The sequence below is a fragment of the Pelobates fuscus genome, chromosome 9 (genome assembly GCF_036172605.1).
Source record: "Pelobates fuscus isolate aPelFus1 chromosome 9, aPelFus1.pri, whole genome shotgun sequence".
NCBI classification, from domain to species: Eukaryota; Metazoa; Chordata; class Amphibia; order Anura; family Pelobatidae; genus Pelobates; species Pelobates fuscus.
Window position 1 is genome coordinate 156,872,377 of NC_086325.1, and position 20,923 is coordinate 156,893,299.

The following is a 20,923-nucleotide window of genomic DNA, read 5'->3' on the forward strand; positions in this document are numbered from 1 at the left end:
TATAAACCATGCTGTGGTCCTAGGTTATCTTCAGAATAATGATTATTATTTTTTATATACATACCTGCTGCAAGCATGCCTGTTCAAGATAGACAGTCCCTATTTTAGGCTCCAATCCCCCCTGTCCTGTTTTTCTCGCCTACAGTCCCTTTTTTTCTTGTAGCTCTGTGGTTTTGGTGTGTCTGAGCGTATAACATATATATTTAAATATTATGTTGAGGCAAATGGTTAGCATATAGAAGAATCAATACAAGTTACATCAATCATTAATCAAAATACTGCATTGTAATAGGGCAGAGCTTCATATTGTTATTATGGGAGATGTAATGGTGTACAGGAAGCAGCGTATGACAAAATGGACATCAGAACGTATACATGTAACAAACGCTGAGTTGACTATAGTAAAACGTGCCTTGGGTATGAATGTAGCAAACTGAGACACAATATTTAAAAGAGAGACGAGTAGCCAAATCTTAGATACATGCGCAGTGCTATACCCATAGTAAATGGTTGTATAAACTGTAGAACCTAAACAAAAGTAATACGTCAAGAACGTAACACATAAAGAAGAGGCACATTATCGATGGAAGCTTGGCTACGTAAATAGCTATACAAGGTCCACACAAGGAAAGGTAGTCTATACCGCCCTGCTAAGCACGCACATATCAGATTAGGTCAATGGCATCGCTTGCCTAGGGAAAATGAGATTAATGGAAGATACATCTCATCTAACTGATGCAAAACTCTGAGGCCTGGCGGTCGCAGGGGGAGAATCCCGTAAGGCCAACTTAGCCAAGAAAGAGTTCATGTTGGTTACATCTTCCAGCCGATGTCCAGTCCCATTACGAACTACAAGAAGAGCCCTGGGGCGGCCCAGCTGTTGCAGCCGCCTTGTGACAGGGCGTAGAGACTGACACCAAGGGATGGTAGCTCGGCATAAATCCGGGCATACAGTAAGCTTCGAATCCTCAAAGGTCTAATGAGTTTTCCCCATGATCCCTTCCAAAAAGAAAATTTTATCCCGGCCCCAATCACATCACGATCCACAGTCTTGGATGCTTTCAGGGATTTGGGGACTTAATTCCCGCTAAATATTTTCAACCTTTATAGCTGACAATAAAGAATTCAGGAATCTTCAAATATATTGAGGTAGTTCCCCATCATCTACTGTGCCCACTATGTCCCTCACACGAAGGTGCTTCCACCTAGTTTGACCCTCCAGGGAATATAAGCGGGCATCTAAACAAGTCTTGGCTGCCTCCACGTGGAGGATAGAGAAGGATGCTGCCTCCTGCTTTAGCTTAACCGAGTTACGATCCTCCTCCACAGTCCAGACATGGCCCAACACCGTAGTGCCATATCTGAAGCCATGCTCTATTTTAATTCCAGCATCAGATTGTGTGTATATCTCGAAGGTTGATAGTCATCGGCCCCCAGATCAACATCAGCCAAGACGTCAATTGGGTGAAAAGCATCCAAGATCTTTAGCGTCTCCGTCTCTGAACTCTTGAAGTCAGAGTCTGGCGGGGTCGCCACTTTAGGTTGTCTGCGCCGGGGTGTTTTGTATAGAAGCATTCCAATGTCTTAATTTTCTTTCGTCATTTTTCGGCATCTTCCCTCGTTTTTTTAGGATATTAAAGGTTTAGGAATTATAACAAGCTCATTCAATAACTGTAAGCAGCTGTTGTATGTTAACTCTTTGTATTAATGTCCATCTAAATAATGAAAGATGATCTGTTTTGCATGATTGGAATATGTGTAATAATACATGTACAGCTGCGGTTGTTGTCACTGTTACTGTTAATTACTGTTATTGTTCTGTCTTTAAATCTGCAGCATTGTGTTGTATTATTCAAGCTCCCCAGGACATGCTGGGAAAGGAGAGGCATTTCAATGCATTGTCTCTTGGTGAAACATTGTCTATATGAATAAATGAAACCCCAAGTATCGCTGATTGTGTTCTAGGCTCTGTGTATTTAACATGTTTACTACCCATGTTTAACACGCTCTGTCATACAGATAACTTAGCCATGCACATCTCATTAGGTTTTAGATTTTCTTTTATTTGTCACTAGTGATGTCCCGAACGGTTCGCTGGCGAATAGTTCCTGGCGAACATAGCTTGTTCGCGTTTGCCACGTATGGCGAACATACGCGATGTTCGGTCCGCCCCTTATTCGTCATCATTGAGTAAACTTTGACCCTGTACCTCACAGTCAGCAGACACATTACAGCCAATCAGCAGCAGACCCTCCCACCTCCTGGACAGCATCCATTTTAGATTCATTCGGAAGCTGCATTCTTTTTTTTTCTTTTTTGTTTATTAATAATTTTTTTTTTTTTAGACAGAAGTGTGTTATATTTGAGCATGCTAGGCTGAACGTGCGTATATCATGGCTAGTTGCACTGAGCGTATGAGTATATAGCAGTACATTGTTGTGAAAGATGGATGTCATGTTTAGGGTGTAGCTTGCACGTTATCAACTGTGTATTTATGTCAGCAGCTCCACCACTAGTTATAAATCAAGTGTGAGTCGCCCCATGAGATGAGACTAGTGAATAACATAATACATGAACGGTTAAGGTAAAGGCATGTAAGGAACTACGACAATAAACTCTTTAGGAGGTGAAATAATGACGTGTTTAAAGGCTTGCTACTTTACGATTAGTTAATGTGCAGAGAGCAGTTCATGTGATCAAAGGCATGGTGTGGAGGATCGGCTATAGTGGGACATGCTTGGCAGGCTGCTGTTTACTGCTTGTGCTCATCTGATCCCTTCTGGGCGCCAGGTGCAGACCCTGGGAGTCCCTGATACCTGGAACAACAAAGGCAAGTCTCTGGCTGAGTGCCGGGTTCGCGGCTTGAGTTGGTGGAACATTGTTTTGTCGGGTGGTCGGATCGGGTGGTGCTTCACGTCCGGTGCGGGATTGTGGTGGCTTAAGGTGGAGGCGAGTGCTTGACATGGGGCAGGCTCTGCATTTCTGTTATAAATCAGTTTTTATTGAGGTCAACACAATAAGCAGTTTTCCCACGCAGGGGATAAAGCATCAACAATGCATTTGTTATGGAAAAACATGAATAGATATGCGTGCAAGTTTGTCATAGCATATTATAGCCCTATAGTTTTGGACACTTTTCATATGTTTCTTTTTTTCCCTGCATCGGTTGAGTTCAAAATGGGGCTTCATATGGCACTACGCAGTCAAGTTGTGTCTAACTAAGCATGTGGTAGAGCTTTCAGTATATGTAACCGTATATATGTAATTAAGTATACTTTGCCTTTCTATTGTAAGTATAATATGGGTCGGAATATATATAACTAATTACAGCAGCGTACCAGATAGCCTCTGGGTACTATAGGGCACCAATTTCGTATGTGCTTGCTAAAGCCACTTTTGACGTCCTATGGACAATTTCACTATAGGTTGTGCCATGCGCCATATTTGCATTTGGTTTGCCAATAAGTTGATTACAATGGCTAACATGTAGCCTATGTCCGCTGAGGCCATGTAACGAGGAGAACATATTCAGGTTTAAGTCGCGGTACATACATTAACATAATCAACATATACAGTAGTAACTGTAGGTAATTATGCAGCGAGTGGATAGGGGTGACGTGTTCCCCTGTGGATTGATAACCCAAGTGATTAGGTACACAGACCTATCATAAGATGTGTTCAAATAGTGCCTAGTCTATTGTGACTCTAACATGGATATTATGAATGCCTATAATATATGCATTAATAGTAGTAACTTAAACGTTGCGTAAACAGACGGCTTACACGTAGCATAAAAATTAAACCAACACTGATGCAGCATGTGTAGAAAAAATAAGTGCCGTTGGTCTGCGAGATAGGTGGCAGCCATCTAGTGGAGCTTATGCGATATTTGATACTTTGATGCAGAAAACGCTCCCATACCATCCTTGCAAATTTATAGCGAAAATATATAGGGCAATCAAAATTAACGGAAGGAAAAAAGAACAGAAGAGAAGAAAAAAAAAAGGGCTGGTTATAACTTGTATGGCAGTCTGAAGGAGGCCTCACATGTCTCAGCTTCGGTGCAGTCCTCAGGTCGCCAAGCCTCCGCCCGTCACACCCACGCTGGCCCCCGCCCACCGGCCAGGTCCTCCGCGGCACTGTGGGCACTCAGGGGCTGAGATTATCCACGAGACCCCACGACAAAGTCCGTGGCCCTCCCGCCCCCTGCACCTCCCCAGTATCACTTTGTTCCCCATGGAGCGGGCACTCCCGTGTCTCTCCCAGTGTCGGCCTCACACTTAATGCTGGTACACTACCCCCCCGGCCACCGTTCCGCCGGCAGGGCAGCGCACTCCCGCCTCACAGGGCTCACGGAGACCGGGGTACTCACTGCTCCGGTCGGCGTGTAAGCCGCGCGGGCCTTCCGCCCGGTGCTCAGCATCGTCTGGGCCTGCACGAGCCGTCTATTCCAGTCCCCCATGGTAAGTTGCGCCACAGCCCTCTGGGTGAATGAATCTGTAGTGAAGCGCCTCCATTTCAGTGCTGGTCATCTCATGACTCTTGGTGGGCCGTTTTGTCAGACAATGAGCAGTTTGAGATCCGTATGTCGCTGTCTTTCTTCTGCTGGCTTGCTGTTTCTTCCACAGCCTTTGCCAGTGTAGACAGCCAGCACGCACTCCACACGGGAACCCCCGTCGTGTCGCGGGTCGCCGCCATGCAGCCGGGATGACCCCCGCCGACCAAGGGGGGGGCAGCGCTGCGCCCCGGGCCTGGGGTGAGCCCCCACCTGGGGGTTTCAGCTGTGCGGTTTCTCCCGATTGGGGGTTGTGCCTCTTTGCAGCTCCTTGCCGCGTGTTGCGGCCGCGGGCGGTCTGGTGCTCTGCCGCGTGTAGGCCGTGCATGGCCTCTGTTGCCGGCCCGGCTTGCAATACGTTTAACGTCGGCGGCAGTGATGTGCCGGGGTTGCTCCCTGTGCATTGCTGTCGTGATGTCCGACTTTTAAGCAGCCAGGAGTGGTTTCGTATGCCTTTTGGCTCGGGTTAGTGCTGGAGCCCATGTTCATGGCGTCCAGTCGGCCCAGCGGCCCGGCCCCGCCCCCGCTCTGCATTTCTGTTTGTGCCTCCGGTCCCGTCTTCGACGCCTTTTGTGTTGGTGGATTTTAATGGGGACTGCTTCGCTTAGCTTTGGTGGAGCTTGTTGGGGCTGTGGTGGAGTTTGTTGGGGCTTCCTGCTTGTTATTTGCTTCCAAAATTGATTAAAGAGTCTGTCCAGCTTAGACTCAATATCCTGCCATGCTTTGCTGGTACCAGGAGGACACGCGGCTGCCGCCATATTGGGAGAGTCGCAGATGAGTATGTCAGCCTGGGCGGCTGTGCTCTGTGCTCCAGACAGCCTCTCAGAGGTGGACCGGGATAGCCCCCACCGGTCCGAGGGGGGGGTAACGGAGCTCCTGCCGGGAAGTAGCTGCTCCTGGGCATCCCAGGATCGGGTGATCGGCCGCCTCTCCCGCCCGGGGAGCACCAGGCCACACTTGCCACGCGGAGGTAAGTAAGACTCTGTCGAGTTGCTGACCGCTATTAAGCATGTCGGGTCGGTCAGGTAGGAGCAACATTGCTGGGTCATCCCCTTCTGGGGTGAAATTCGCTTGTTGATAGCTGCTTAAAGTGAGATATTGAGGGAGCTCACACGAAGTGCATCTTTCCTCCATGACAGCTAGGCCCCGCCCCCCGGAAGCTGCATTCTTAGTGAGAGGAGGGACAGTGTAGCTGCTGCTGATTTAATAGGGAAATCGATAGCTAGGCTAATGTATTCAGTGTCCACTACAGTCCTGAAGGACTCATCTTAAAAAATTTTAATCTCTTCAGTTTGGAAAAACGGCGCCTTAGAGGGGATATGATAACATTATACAAATATATTCGGGGCCAGTAGAAGCCATTATCTGGAAATCTATTCATAAACAGGGCTATACATAGGACACGAGGTCACACATTTAGGCTTGAAGAAAGGAGATTTCATCTAAGGCAAAGAAAAGGTTTTTTTTACAGTAAGAGCAATAAGGATATGGAAATCATTGCCGGAAGAGGTGGTTTTGTCAGAGTCTATAGAGATGTTTAAATTGCAATTGGATAAATACTTGCAAAAACATAACATACAGGGATACAATTTCTAATTAGTGGGGTAATAGCTGCTTGATCCAAGGAGACATCTGACTGCTATTTTGGGGTCAAGAAGGAATTTTTTCCTAGTTTGTTGCAAAATTGCTACTACCCACTTCGACCATCGAGATCCGGACTCCCTCGGCAGGAGCAGCATGACCCAGAGGTAGTCCCCTTAAGCTGCCTGGCACACAAGAACGTCGGCCCATGGAGGTCACCATCTTTCCAAGTTCGACACCGCACACAGAAAGAGCAAGAAGGTGGGGCAGAACCCGGTACCAAGCTACCTCATCAGACTTGGACTCTAAGTGGCATTGGCTAAATGTCCTGTGTGGAATCATACCAAACCTAGTGTAGCCAGGGTATCAGCCAGCTTTACCTTGCTTACATGTTATAACTTAGATTGCATTCACTTTTAATTTTATTTCCTTTGTTTAGAACACCTCAAATCTATAACCATCAGTAGTATTTTCACACATGCTTGTTATATGCTTCCTGTAGGGTTATTTATGGTTTCAGTCTAGCACAATATGCAACCACTTCTTCCCAGCCTAGCCAGACAAGAGATAGGATAGAATCAACCTAACATATACTACATTGTAAAGCCGTGTTCATTCAATGATTGCACATGTCATACTTCGTCCCTATGTCACTTCTCTGTTTACCCTTTCCTGACATGTGCACCTCGCTAACCCATTTAAACGTGGACCTAAACTATTGAAATACTGATGTCTCTAACATAAAAATGTTCCTGTTTAGCGAATGTTACAACTTGTATTGCAAATGTTCACCAATTCACCCTGATGTCGCTGTTGTGGCGCACCAAGGTTATTTGTTAATATTGTGCACAACAAAAATAAAGAATTAAAAAAATAAAAATACAGGGGGCTTGTTGTCACCTTTCGGGGACCCTTGGTGTTGTACGTGGCTGGGTGGAGGAAGAGACCTTCAATGACATCAGAGAGGACAAGGAACGGGACATGGCTAGCTTGGTATCCAACCTTGTGCAAATGGGGAGTTTGCGGTTGTGCAAATGGACTGTTTGCGGTTGTTTGCGGTGCGTTAAACGGGGAGTTTGGTCTGTCACTGTGAAGCGGGCGTAACCCTTACACTACCTGATCGATACAACATCATACCTGATGTTTTAAAGCACGTTATTCCAAACAATTTAGGAATGTTAGTTGATTTATGCCCTTTATGGATTAAAACCAGACTCTGCATCAACTATGTAATTTTCCATGGGAGTTTTTCCATGGATCGCCCTCCGGCATGTTAGTCCCCTTGAAACAACTTTTCCATCACTATTGTGGCCAGAAAGAGTCCCTGTGGGTTTTAAAATTCGCCTGCCTATTGAAGTCTATGGCGGTTCGCCCGGTTCGCCCATTCGCGAACATTTGCGGAAGTTCGCGTTCGCCGGAAAATTTTATGTTTGCGACATCACTATTTGTCACATTGTACAGCACTGCGGAATGTGTTGGCGTTATGCAAATAGTAATAATAATAAGTGGATATTGCTGGAACTGATGAGTGAGTAAGAAAGGTTGGTATTGGTCACAACGCAGAGTGGAAGACTGATATTGGCCTTAAAGGGACACCATAGGCATTAAAATAACTTTAACATAATGACGCAGTTTTGGTGTATGTTTCATGTACCCACAGTCTCACTGCTCAGTTCTCTGTCATTTACGATAAAAATCACTTTTGTTTCTGTCCACGCAGCCTTAGCCACACCTCCCTTGGCTGTGACTGACATAGCCTGAATGGGAATTTTTTTTTCATTTTCAGTCAGATGTTAACTTGCTTTAGACATTCTAATCTTCTGCTCTGTAAATTGAACTTTATTTACACACACAAGGCTACTGCGTGATCTAGCAAAATTAAACATAGTGTGCAATAAAGGAAGTTTAAACATTAGATCCTTTTTTACAGGAAATGTTTAGGAAGGCTGTGTAAATCACATGCAGGGGAGGTGTGACTAGGGTGGTATAAACAAAGTGATTTAACTCCTAAATGGCAGATAATTGAGCAGTGAGACTGTAGGGGCATGATCTATACACCAAAACTGCTTCATTAGGCTAAAGTTGTTTTGGTGACTATAGTGTCCCTTTAAATAAGTGTAGGAGACTGGTAGTGGCCACAGGTAAGTATGGAAGATAGGTTGTGGCCATAGATGAGTTCAGGAGACTGGTTGAGGGCAGAAGTACAAGTAGCCAAGTACAGCTAAGCATGATAGGAATTGTAGTCAACAGCATTTAAATGCCAGAACGTCCTGATCCCCATACTATTCCTCCAACTCCCACTACTGAGGGGTGGGTTTCACAAGGCAGGGCTGCTGAGGGTTATACCCAGACGGCTGCCTGTGTTCTACGGATCAGAAGGACTTTAATAAAAGTTCTTGATTAAGTGAGAAACGTGTTCAGTATCTCTTCGTTTTCCCAACCAGTCTCTTAGCTTTGTGCTCTCCTGCTTTATTCCTAATGGGTTTGGAAGAGAGCCCCCTGTCCGCTTGGGGAACATTCATCCTGAACACTGACTGTCCTCCACTCATGCAGTTCCATTTATCAGCTAAACAGACCTCCAGTGTCAACGATGTCCACATCCAGATATCAGCCATGATTGATTAACTCATACATCTATTCTCGGAACAGCATGGCTTGCTTTCCTAGATTGAATTGCTACTGTGTGCTCAGTGTAAATACCAAACCCACAGGAAACAATACTGGGGTGGGGGGGGGGAGGAATGGGGGGAGGATTTGTTTCCCATTTAGAATGCTACCTAATCCCGGTCACATACCCCCAACTGCCCCTCCTAACAATTCTTCAGACTCTGATACCCTAATACTCTTTCTTCTTAAAGTATAAAATGTAGCTTATCTACCTCCTTTTTTCTGTGCTTTTTTTTTGTTTATCTGCTTATCAGAAAACCTCTCCCCTGTCCCCGCTATTACACATCAATTATTGTCTTCATTGTCTTCGTAGCCATCCAAGAGAAAGGCCCATGCAATTGTTTAGCTAATACTGTTTAAAATATAAACGTAACTTTGTTTTTTGTTCAGTTAATCATCAGTTTATCATCTGGCAAACGTTGAGAAGACATAACAGTAAAAATAAAATAAAAAAATGAATGGCCAAATTAAATAAAGCGGCGGCATGTCATGTCGGCCTTTCCACATTATTTGATTCACCCCCATAGCTGTAGGGATCACCAAAAATATGGGGGGACGTAATTTCACAAATCAAATGGTCTGCATAAATCAAATCCCAAGTTTATATTCAAATGTTTAAAAATGGTATATTATTATTATTATAAAGCGCCAACACATTCCACAGCGCTGTACAATGGGTGGATTGACAGACACGTATTTGTAACCAGACAATTGATATGCTTTCCTGAAGAAGTGAGGTTTCAATGATTTTTTTAGGGAATGAAGACTGGGTAAAAGTCTAACGGAGAAGGGAAGGAAGTTCCACAGGAACGGTGCAGCCCTAGAGAAGTCTTGGAGGTGAGCATCAGAGGTGGGAGTACGGGCAGAGGATAGACGTAGGTCTTCGTCGGATCACAGGGACCTAGAGAGGATAGGTAGGTTGGAGCAGCATTTTGTAGAGACTTGTAAGCATGTACCAGAATCTTAAATTGAACCCAATACGGGAAGCCAAAGCAAGGACTGACAGAGGAAGGAGGCATGGAAGGTGCGGCCGGACAGGAAGTGAAACCTCGCTGACGCATTTTATATATAGACTGAAAAGGGGCAAGTTGGGAACATGTAAGCGGATTGCAGTAGTCAAGGTGATAAGCGGACAATGACATGGACCAGCACCTTAGCCGCATTTGAGGTTAAATAGGAGTGGATGTTTTTGAGATGGAAGCGTCGCGATTTTGACATCGACTGGGTGAAGGGGAGGATGGAGTCAAAGAGAACATCTAGGCAGCGAGCCTGGGAGGTAGAGGTCATGGTGGCGCGGTTGACTTGGAGACAGACAAAGCAGTAGCAACACTCAAGGGAGGAAAGACCAGAAGTTCTGTTTTGGATAGGTTGAGTTTAGCCCTTTAAGGACCAAACTTCTGGAATAAAAGGGAATCATGACATGTCACACATGTCATGTGTCCTTAAGGGGTTAAGGAAGTGAGCAGCCATCCAGTTGGAAATAGCAGATAGGCAGTCAGAGACACGAGTCAAGAGGGGCGGAAAGAGATTATTAGAGGACAGGTAGATTTGCGTATCCATTAATGAAGAGACCTTAAGGATCATTTTAAATACCAAACGGGCACTGTAATGTTTTTTTCTTTAGGTGCAATGTTTGTATAGAAGTAATCATGACATGTTTGCCAGATACAGTAGTTGTGCCAAAAAAAGAAATTCATTTAAGAAAAGTAAAATATACAAATGTACAAATATCTGGATTTCTAAGACCATCAATGACAATGCAGCTTTTTTTTTCTTTTTAAATGCCAAGAGCATGTTAAAATAAATCAATATAATAAAGTACAGTTACAGCAAGCATATCATTGCAGCCTGCATTGAAAGCCTGTAGTGTACCCAGAGCCCTCACTCCAAACATGAATACAAACATCACTGAAGGGCTTGAGAGAAGAGAGGAGGCCTGGGAGCCTTCATTTAGCGTTCTTATGCAGAGATGTAGAGGGTCAATTGACGTCCTGGCATAATCGAATGTTGTATGTTTTTAGGAGCGAATGGGTTAATATGAGGCACGCAGTGAGATAAAGCTGTTGACATTTCCCTGCTTAATCCCTCAGCGCAAAACCCATGATTTTACTTGAAATGTTAGAGAGAACTGTCACTAGTGGCACTTTGATTTATTGTAGCAGAGTTAAGATATATACAGTCTAGCAGAATATACAGTATTGCATGATGACATTTTAAAGGATTTTTAAACTTGCCACCATGTTATTTGCAGGAACAAAATGTTTTCTGGTTTAAACATTTAGGGTGCTATAGATCTCCTCCCTGCTGTATTTTTGGGTATAAATGTTTTATTTTTAAAAATGTATTCATGTTTGTGCCCTATTCCCACCGCCTCTGTGTTCTTCGGCCTTGCCTGTAAGTTCTCATATTTTCCAGTCTTAGATTCTACCTGTTAACGGCAATCCCTTCCTACTTGGGAAGGTTTACCGCAAGAAAGGGGAGGTTGAGTGTTGTGTGTATGGAGTAGACTGAGAGCTGTATGTGGGAGCAGGCTGAATGTGCATGTATGTGCTGGCTGAGTGTTGTGTGTATGGAGTAGACCGAGAGCTGTATGTGGAAGCAGACAGAGTGTGCATGTACGTGCTGGCTGAGAGTTGTGTGGGAAGCAGGTGCATTTTATGTTTGGAGGAGTCTGATTGTTTTGTTTATAGGGGAGTATGAGTGTGACTGAGTGTTGTGTGTGTAGAGTCTGAATGTGTTGGTGAAGGTTTTCCCCCATCTCCACACTTTTGGCAGGAGACAATGTAATTCCTGGTAGCCCAGTGGGGGCATGCTGTTAGCAGGATTTCCGGGGGTCTGTTGGGGAAGAGCATTGCGGTCTGCACCAACATTACTTGCAGATTACTGCGGTGCGGTGCGACTGCGGTGCTCTCATTCATTAAGAATTGCTATATATTTAAGACTTGAAGGTAGCTCTTAAAGTGATCTTCATCCGATAGAAACCACGACGCTCCCTTGGGCAGGTGAGGGGCACAAGGTTAAGCAGGGAGATCTCAGAGAGGGCCTGGACACAGGCCCTGGGCGCTGCCTATGCCGCCTTAGTGGTAATCTGGCTACGCCAGTTCTGTAGCTAAGAAAAGGTGAGGTTTTAGAGTTTGGAATATTATTTAAAAACTTTAGTAAATGCAGATTTTTATTTCAAACGTCTTAAATAGGTGTGTCAAAAATAAAAATCTTTGTATAAAGTTTTCTTTTAAATAGTGAAATGTCCTACCCCTTTAGTAGCAGGCAAGCTCTATTAAGTTATAGATAATTAAAACGCAGGATATTTAATGATGAAATGAGGACTTGTCTGTCTTCAAATGGTTCATCATGAAAACACAACATGTAACATATTAAACACTAAGTTTCTCAAAGCTATAAATATTTGTCTTTATTATAAACTAGTGGAATGGCTAGACAGTGTAGCATGTATATAAATAGAGCGTTCACTTATAATAAAATAAGTAATTAAATTAATCACAGATTGAATATTTACATTTATTTTTATTTAATATTAAAATGTGTATTTAAAAAAAAAAGTTTTATTTATTTGTTAATATTGCATTATTTTATTTCTTGATTAACATGTGTATAAATAATGTAGGTTTCACCTTCCAGCGAGAACTTATGTTTAAAATCCCCACGTCCTGTAGCTGGCTGCCTCGCAGATTATTGCGTTATTTTCATCGTGCATGCACTGTGATTGGAGTTCCCAGTAAGCTGATAGCAGAAGCCACAATACAGCTGCTGTTAGCTTAGGCAGCAGCTCCATTCACATACAAAAGGAATGGAACTACCAAGAGATGAACTATATTTAATATAAATTACATTGTGAAAAATAAAGTACAAACAAACTAGTAAAAACAAAAATTCACTAACTTATGTTATCTATAAGAATAATCACATAACACACAAACAACCAAAAACAAAGCAAAAAAACAAACAAAAACCTACAGGTGGATTTTTTTGTCTGTTGTAGAACGTTCTTTTATATTGCATACTGCTCGTCCCTTTAACCCACCACTAAATTATGGTGAACTTACACCCAACTATTGGTGACTATAACTTAACTAATTCATCATCGATCATCCAGACTGGAGAGGGTCAATCTTTTCCAACTCACCCCTGGCACATAAATATCTGCGAGATCGATACACCCCACTTCCTAGAAACATGACCCTTCCACTTGCGAAGAGTAGTAAAGTTCCTACAATAAATGCTTTGATATCTACATCATAAAAAAATTACACACACATACCTGACAACGCTGGGAGAAATGGAAACGGTATGGGAGGGCGAGCCTTCAATGGGGGCATCACCAGTGATGCAGCTTGCGTCACTGGTAACACCGATAATGGGCAGACCATCCTGGGAAGTGAGCATGTCCGCCCGCTGAAGGGGAGTGTGAGCCTGGCATCAAGCACACCAGGATAACAGACAGCCTCGTTGCCTGCACCCACCGTAAAGCACTGTGCAGAGAGCGCTGTTGAATCCCCCTGTGCATGATCCTAGTGCTCGCCGCACAGAGCATGCGCTTCTAATGATGTGCTCCACAGATCAGGTAACTCAATCAAGAAGGAAGGACAGGACCCGAAAATTGGGAATCTCCTGCCAAACGCGGGAACCTTGCAAACACTTACCAAATGAAGTAAAGGTTATGGATGGATGGATGGAGAGATGAATAGATGCATGGATGGTTGTAAGGAAAAATGATTGGAGGGATTGAAGGAGGGATGAATAGTTGGATGGATGGATTGAAGGAGGGATAAATAGATGGATGGATAAATTGATAGGCGGAGAGCTAGCTTAAAGCACTCAGCTAGTTTATTATCAGGTCTGAGTGTTCAGTTTAATATCTGTTTATTATCTTTGCAATACCACAGGAATGTCATATGAAACGTCCTAGGAATGCAGTGCTGAATGCCATATTCTGTCCCCAGTTACGGGAAAGACATCACTAAGGAAAGTGGAACAAAAGGAGCTATTGCAAAAAAAGTTTTAATTTTTTTCCTTAACTCTTTTTTTTTTTCTCTTCTCCCAAACAGATCTCTTCAAATCTTGTGACACAGGTCTGATGTCGAAGGATCTAGACTTCAAAACTGCTTATGTTTTCATGTGGCCTGCCTGCTCTATGTTGCTATTGAGCATACAATACCCCATCTTTGATCAATTCTTCAGATTTGCTGGTGGCAGCGAGCTAGTTAACGATATCAGTTCCCTGCAGAAAATACTGACCTATTTTTCTTTCTAACTTAAACAAATGGATAACAATGCTTTTTCTTTGTCCTACATAATAAACTGAATGGATTTTGCATTACGCCATCCTCTTTGAAGTTCCTTAATTTAAATGCAAGAACCCTCCAAGTGCTAGAGAGGTGTCAGACCCTGTGGGATGAATCTGTATTGATCAGTGTGAAATGAAAGCAGTTGAGAAGTTGGCTGGATAAGCTCTCACACTGAAAGATGCTCTAGAGAGTAAATGCTGTGGCGCCAAACTCTATTTGTCGGGTGGGACGGTCACAAAGTTTCCTTCGGCTTATTTTGCGTTGGAAAAATCGCTTTATGTGTTACGAAAGGGTGTCCTAGAGTCTGTTACATTTTCCTTATATGCAAAATACATGGGATCTGTTTTGCCCTTGACAAACTAGGACTTTGAGTCTTTGAGGTATCATTCAAAACTTGTCCCTTTGGTTCCAAACATGAAATATGTCTGACAGTTTAATGCAAAACCACATATTCACATATATTTTTAATTGTGTGCTGGGGACTCAACCCCCACCACACGTGACTTAGACAGCCTGGAACTCTGCTCTGGGCTGACTTATGTCAATTCTGTGCATAAAGAATGTCTGTTGTCAGCGCGCACTACATGCTGCCGACAGACATAAAAACCTACCCCTTGCAAGCAGAGCGCCTATATCCTCTGGGTGTCTCAACCCAGATCACCGGGTTTTGGAGTTCATCCGGCAGAGTCAGTGGAAAATAAGACTCCCCTGCCTCCGCAACATGCGGTGCAGAGTCAACTGTCTGGATTAGTTGAGTCAAATTCACTGCACCACTGACTAAACTTATAGTATCTAGATTGTGTAATTTCCTGCAAGGTGCATACAATATTAGGTTTAGAGTACTGCGGATAGCTGGGGAAGCAGAGTGTGGCAAGATCCCCTGTGGTGTTTTAGCTGCATCTATGTACCTGATCACAGTGCTACATGGGGAGCTTGTGGGTTCTGTGGGTCTCATCTTGTAACGCCAAGATGAGGCAGCAGTGGACGGAGGGTAGATGTAAGTGGAAGGTGGCAAGAGAATGTTATGGGACTGTGGCCTAAAAGAGTGGGGGATAAGTGTGGGGGGATTGGGAACAGGGGGACAGCAGGGGAAGGAACAGTTACAAGATAGACTACAGAGACCCGGAAGCGGGCCCGTAGGCAGAGAGAGAGGCCAGACCAACCAGTGGGATTGTGAGGGAGCCGGACCAGCTATGATAGAGAGCTAGGGTCAGAAACGGAAGTAAAGTGAAGGGCAAGGTAGAGAGATTTGGTTATAGTTTCAATCCCTATAGGGTTCCCCCCTCCACTGTCCACCTGGTCCCCTCCAAACAAAGCCCAGCCGGAACCCTGCCTCAGTTGCACATGTGGTAAGAGAGTTAGTTGCTGATTAACTGTCATGGCACAAGGGGCTATGATCGCCGCGACCACGCCTGATCAGTGCGGCTGCACCAATACTACTAATAAAAGTAAGTACCAGATTCATGATCAGAGCGGCAGCGCCGAAAAGAAAAAAATAACTTACCTGGACCGCGGCGGAGTGCCGCCTGATCCTCAATGAAGACAGGTCTTGGCTGGTGCGGCGTTCAAAGGGACGCCAGCCATTGCATTCCATTATCAATGTTAAAGGGCGCACTGCCCACATTAAAGATGGCGCAGACGTGCGAGTGACGTCACGATATCGATGCACACGCACGCTTTGGGGTCAAGGGCCACAGCACTGAGAGGCATATTTAAACTCTCTAATGCCTTTTCTCAGTGACCTGTTGTGGTTTCCACTTGTTGGTTGTCAGAGAGCGCGTGAGGGCCGGACTGGGGATGCAAAGCAGCCCTGGAAAAAAATCTATGCCAGCCCCATAAGTCATTGCACCATATATTGTCGCATGTAATATGTAAGGCTATGTCTTGCCACCCCAGATGATTGAGTAATATATATATATATTTTATATTACAAAAAGCAACTCCTTTCAGAGTAAAATGTTTAATTATACAGTAAGCATACTCACATGCAGACACACACACACACATGCAAGCAAGCTCACTCACTAGCAGGCGCACACACACACACACACACACACACACAGCTTAATGTAGTGGTTCTGGTGTCTATAGCCTGTCCCTACAGGCTTTTCAATGTAAACACTGACTTTTCAGAGAAAAGGCAGTGTTTACATTGCTTTCTAGTGACATCTCTAGTGACAGTCACTTAGACGGTCACTAGAGATGCTTCCTGTGTCAGTGTGGATTGGCTGAGATCATCAAGCTTGGGAGACCAGTACGACGTGGGGGGAAAAAAGGTGAGTAAAAACACTATTTTTAAAAACACACACAGACACCATGACAGACACAGACACCACGACACAGACAGACACATACACACACCATGACACACAAACACAGCATGACACAGACACACACACACCATGACACCGACAGACACACACACACACCATGACACCAACACACACACATTTTGACACAGACAGACCGTGACACAGACACACACAAACACACACCGTAACACAGACACATTACATGACACAGACAGACAGACACACCATGACACAGACACACACACACCGTGACACAGACACACACACACCATGACACAGACACACACACACACACACCATGACACAGACAGACACACACACCATGACAGACAAACACACCATGACAGAGAAAGATACACACAGCATGACGAACACACACAGCATGACACACACACACACCATTACACAGACACACACACAGCATGACACAGACACACATACATACACTCACACTGACAGACTGACACACATAATTGTTGCTACCTGTGGGCAGACAGCTTGGTGTGCTGGCGGCCGCAGGGGGAGCTCTGATGGCGGCCGCAGGGGGAGCTCTGATGGTGGCCGCAGGGTGAGCTGGTTATTCTGTCTCTGCTGGAGCGCGTTCTTGGTATTGTATTTCTGTTTTTTGACTTTGGCTTATGTTTTTGACTTTTCCTACTTCTGTTATCCTGACCCTTGGCTAGTTTATTCGAATTGTCTCATTCTGTATCCCCGACCATGGCTTGTTATTTTGACCATTCTCTTTTACGTTAAGTCCGGCTATTCTAAGGTCCGGTATATGTTGTTTGTGTTTTTGGGTCACACAGTAATCGTGACATTAACCTCCCAATGGAGGCCCTACCCAATATACTATGATGAAACAGATCAAAATTGGAATGTACTATAACAACATAAAACATAAAGTGGAGCTAACATAATATTCCCCTGATTTTCATCCCCGAACTTATACAGTCAATGCCAATGTTAGCCTATGTGTATACTCTCAGTTGGTCTTGTGATGGACCTGCCTGCGGTATGTGAGTTCACTCTATCTGTTTGGGTGCAGCACTGTAGCAAGTCCTGGTTGGGCTGGCCACCTCCTGCAGTCCGTCATGTTTCCTGTCTCTCTGGGGTTGTAGCAGGAAATCCATGGCATGGCCCCCTCATCACGAATGGCCTCACCAGCAGCCATCCAAAGTGTACTGTGATTGCCCTTCTATGGGCCATTGCACGGGTATTAACAAGTCCCGGGTTAGGTTTCCAGGTAAGGAGAATGAGTGGGGAAACTACTTAGTGGTGCTGGTAGGTTGCAAGGCCACCTGCCGTCCTCAATGTGGTCTGATTGGCCCGATGCCCATGGATCATTTCATGCTAATGGTGGGTAATTGCAGGTTGGTGCTGCGGTCCATGAAGTCCACATGTGTGCAGAACAGCTGTGGCCCCACCAGCTTGAACATTAGGAGGCCTGTATGCATTTACCAAAGGTAAAAACCAAAGAAAAGAAAAACGTTACCTGCGCTTTCTCCTTAATCCCTATGTATATTTAGACAAATGGAGGTCATTTAGTTGCTCCAATGGCCATTGGAGGGAATGCCCGTCTGCCAACGTCAAGGCAGACCCCCTAAGCGGGTCCTAACACTGACCCTTCAGCCTGCTTCCTTGAGCTTCTGGCAAAGATATCTCTAATGAGACAGAAAGGGGTATTTTTTATATACACCCCTATACTTATTAACCCTTAATAGGGAACACATGGTTTTTACTATATATTGGGGCTGATGTGTGTTGTAGTCCTTGCTGCTTACGCACAGGACTTCTCTTTTTGTATTTGTATTTACTTTGTATCACACAGCCTGGTTACAATGCTGCTACCCATCCCATGTGTTCCCTATTAAGGGTTAATAAGTATAGGGGTGTATAGAAAAAATACCCCTTTCTGTCTCATTAGAGATATCTTTGCCAGAAGCTCAAGGAAGCAGGCTGAAGGGTCAGTGTTAGGACCCGCTTAGGAGGGGTCTGCCTTGACGTTGGCAGGCGGGCGTTCCCTCCAATGGCCATTGGAGAAACTAAATGACTTCCATTTGTCTAAATATACATAGGGATTAAGGAGAAAGCGCAGGTAACGTTTTTCTTTTCTTTGGTTTTTACTATATATTGGGGCTGATGTGTGTTGTAGTCCTTGCTGCTTAAGCGCAGGACTTCTCTTTTTGTATTTGTATTTACCAAAGGTATCTTATTTTTTTTGTGACTGCAATGCCCTCATCAAGGGCTCCAGGGCTCGATGTATGCTAGTGTGGCTGGGCTCAGTTTAGAGAACAGCTGTAAGGTGGTCTGTTGATATGCAATGTCCCCTCTGTCTCTAGCCCTCTGAAGTACATCTTTTTTGAGACCATAGCGGTAGAGGCAGCAGATTGTAACTCTAGGTGGTGAGTCAAGTGGGCCTTGTGGGCACCAGGCCCTATGTGCTTACATAAAATCTATGTCTGCCTGTGGATTGTGTCCTAGCAGGCCGTTAGAACAATGTCCTCAAGATGCTCTGGGGTGTCTTCTAATTCTGGTATGCCACAGAGCGTCAGGTTGTGCCTAGTACAGTTGCCAAGATCCTCCACGTGGAGCTCAGTTGTCATTGAATCTTGTGTTGCTGTGAGGGAGTCACACTTCACTTCAATGCGGCCCACTCTGTCTGTGATGCCCTGCACACTGCTTGGACCAAGCTGGAGCTTTGTTCTAATAAAGACCAGTAGATCAGAATAAGCTAATCAGTGCCATTCTAGTACCATGATGGCATTCAGAAACTGACATCCTTATAGTGTATATAAATACAATGAGCCTTTAGAAACCATCTTTCTTGTGTACTTGTAAGATATATCACTTTATTAGATTGTATCTTTTTTGCTGTATTTTGAAGGATAAATACCACACTTTCCAGGCAGAAATATGACTGCATAAAGACTCACAAATCGGCCATTATGTACTAGACGCAATCTAATTTATTTCGTATGAGATCGATGATCCCGTCGAGCAATTTAATTCAGCAAAATGTGCTTGGATACAGTAATGATGGAGATGCAAAGCAAGTTACAAAACTTCCAAAAATTACAAACCAAGAAACCAATCAAGAAAAGGTATTCAGGGGCACAATGTGAAAAATGTTCTAAACACTAGAGACAGGCCTCATAAGAGCACCCATATAAAACAAAACAAAACAAAACAAAACCTTTTTATTCACAAACTATTAATATGTTTTAAGAAATATTAAAACAACTTTTTTTCTGTGCAGAAAGATTAATGTAGATTTTTTTTTTTGATTTTTTTTTTTGGTCCAGGTGACAGGCTTGCTTTAAATCCATCTTTCGAAAATGTCAGTGCAGTGGAACGTCCGTCAAACAGACTGAACATATGTTTAAAAGCGCTTATCATTTAAAATGATGTATCAGCCTTGTTGCAAACGAATGGGTGATTTAGAGATCATAACGGAAGACGAATTATCTTTAAATGTACCAGAAAACTCGCTTACTAAAATCTCATTGCATCAAATGAGCCTATAGAAAAAAAAAATAAACGTCAATTTATGAGGTATTGTGGCGCGGCTTAAGTACTGTATTCCGAATCGAAGCGCTATTTTGTTGGGGGGGTTGCCTTTTATTTTACGATACATTATGTATTAAAACATATTCCAAAATGACAAATATTTATAGTTCGCTAATAATTCCCCTTAAATACTAGCTTTGAAAGCGCCCATTTCCACTGGAGTATAGCCCCTTTCATTTGCAATATTGTTTTCATAGCAAATCTAGCTTTATATTTAATCATACACAGTTTATCTGTACATTTTTATACTGACTGATGTACCATGAATATGTATATTGATGGTACTTCTGGCTGAAAACGTCTCCGCAACTGATGCATTCTCCGTGCGGTTGCCTAGCAACCCTGGAAAATGTTTTGGAAGGGCTAATTTTTTTAGTATGGTAAACACATATTTATGCAGTTCATTTAAATCAGAGTCCTGGCAACTGGGTTAAGTATGACCTAATTTTATTCATCTTTATTTCATGTAAACTGGGTCCTGTCTCCTGTTTTTTTTTTTTTTTTTTTTTCTTTTTTTCTTGTTTTCTTTCCTTAACTGTACAGAGACATAAACATTTAATTCTCTGAAATTTCCCAGAAATTTCCATTCTCCGTTCGTTTTTTCAACGTATTATTCAACTAAAATGAACTCTTTAAAAAAAAAAAAAAAAAAAAAAAAAAAACAATCGTAACTCACGGCTAATTAATCAGCTCTTTGTAAATTGCTGCTAAAAAGCCGAATCCAAATAAACAGAATTTATAGGAGATTAGCTGATTACTATGATAATTAGTTCCTTTTCTGCTACGATAGAGTTGTGCGTCCTCTATTTTGCCATGACTAACAATGACTTTAACTTATTAATTAAATAGTTCAGTGTAAAAGAAAAGGCGTCCTGGTTAGTTTATTTTAATATAGTTTGCATTTTAATATAGTATATATTATAAAGAAGTCTTTC